This window comes from Poecilia reticulata, linkage group LG17 (assembly GCF_000633615.1).
Source record: "Poecilia reticulata strain Guanapo linkage group LG17, Guppy_female_1.0+MT, whole genome shotgun sequence".
Classification (NCBI taxonomy): Eukaryota; Metazoa; Chordata; class Actinopteri; order Cyprinodontiformes; family Poeciliidae; genus Poecilia; species Poecilia reticulata.
Window position 1 is genome coordinate 17,314,496 of NC_024347.1, and position 2,069 is coordinate 17,316,564.

Consider the following 2,069-nt stretch of genomic DNA (forward strand, 5'->3'; position numbering starts at 1 on the left):
CTACTGTTGCTGCTGTTTCTCCTACTGTTGCTGCTGTTTCTCCTACTGTTGCTGCTGTTCTTGCTGTTCTTGTTCTTGCCATCATCGCTGCTGCTGCTGCTGTTGTATTATGGCGCTATCTAAAGAAGGTAAGTCCATCTATTTAATACACCATAAATATTACCTCCTTCTAACTGTCTCCAGCCTGTTGGTTTGATGTTAAATGTGTCAGTTTTTTCTGACAGCGTCTTAGAACGGATCTGATCTCAGCATTTTCAGTTTTTCATGTGTTTATAGAAACTAGTCCAGCACTGTAAAACAAGGTTTATTTTAAGATTTTTATGTTTGAATCTTAATTAAGCACATAACTTCAGACTAGTAAACAGCTTCATTAGAGGAAATCAGTCCATTAGCTTAAGATTAGTCAATGTATTTTATAACATTAACTAAAGTGGTTTAAATGTGTTGCTTCTCCTTCAGAACTAGAAGTGTTTTGATATAGAAGATCTAGTTAGCAATGCTATTATTAACTGACTGTTATTAATTTTAACATTTCTGTCCCCAGAGGAAGCTCTTATGTTTTGCCCGAGACCAGAAAGGAGCTGTACACTTCTCAGCAAACTCTGGAACAAATTCTCCAGCAGGCCAGAGCCTCCTTCAACTTTCCCAAGTCAACGGAGATCCTCACATCGAGGAAAACACTAGAGATTCACCTGTTTAAAGCTGCATTGAAAACCACCTTTGTGCTGCACTACAGTCCTCTCTCCACAACTTGTGATCAGCAGAATTAGGTTTCCTGTAACTTTAGGTTACAGGTGGTGTGTAAACATGCATGATTGACAGAGCTAATACTCTGTTGTTACTCTGGGCTCTTGGTTACTGAGAAACCCTGTGTGGAGGTTTTAAATGTGAACATTTCCCTGTGACGTATGTAACAGTTCGACGCTATGAAGCTTACCGGAAATAACATGCACTCCATTGCTAAGAGAGAAAAGCCAAGACGAAAAGGCAACTGTTTATTTTAATTTAATATTTTGAAAATGTGGCAAACACGGACTGAACGGTTTTGTTCACTTCTTCCGTTCCCATTGCTAAAACTACAGACTACAATTATCAAACAGCGCAGAAAATCAATGTCATTATTTACAACCTCGTTCTACTCGCTGATTGGCTGGTAGGAAAACCAAGAAGCGGACTTGATGAAGCAAAATATCAACATTGTGCATGTAATGGCGATATTCTGACGAATCACACAAAACACGGCATGGAGCTCTCTACAGGTGAGGATATATCCTACCTTAGCTCAACTGTGTTGGCTTCGTGCTTTTCCGGTGTTCCTGAAGTGCTAAATCTTTATTTTTGTGAAGCTCATGTCCAGCTCTGTCTTCTTCTTGTGAGTTTTATTGCCTGTCGACAAACCAACTTAAGGTGCATTTATTACCACTTCCTGGACTGGGGTGGGGGGACGTATTTTATTTATCATTACAGAAGGGTTCAGTGAATGCGCATATGAAACTGGTAGGTTCAGTACCTCAAAAAAGGTTAAGAACCACTAGTCTAAATGTTTGACCAGGAGAATATCTCTCGCTTAAATGTTTTTGTAATTTCCTCTTTTGTTACGCTCTCCGTGGATTCTTCCACTCCAGTGACATCAGAATGTCGTATGTAGTTATATAATGAAGGCCCACAGACGGCAGATTTTATTTCTTTTTTCAATTTTAAATCGATTTTGGAATATTTTCAATCGATACGGAATCGTAGTAAATGAGAATCTTTATTCTTATACGAGTCAAGTTTTTTTGCATCCCCCTTTGTAGTTCCAAAGAAAGGAGCCAGAGATGCTTGACATTATTTCAGATATTTTTTTCATAAAGGTGTAACAACCATTTTTAAAACTCAAAATGCAATTACGATAAATTAAGAACATCATCATCAAAAATGCTTTCCACTTTCCATCTTTCCATCCATCCATCCATCCATTTTCCATCCATCCATCCATCCATTTTCTTCCGCTTATCCCCCCGAGGGACACGGTCGAACGCCTTCTCCAAGTCCACAAAACACATGTAGACTGGTTGGGCGAACTCCCA

At 39.1% G+C, this 2,069-nt stretch overlaps 1 protein-coding gene across 1 annotated transcript in view; it reads left to right on the forward strand.

Annotated features, from left to right (window-relative positions):
• The window catches only part of LOC108167118 (uncharacterized), an 18,012-nt gene that overhangs the window by 7,572 nt on the left and 8,371 nt on the right, over window positions 1-2,069 (forward strand). The window lies entirely within an intron of this gene.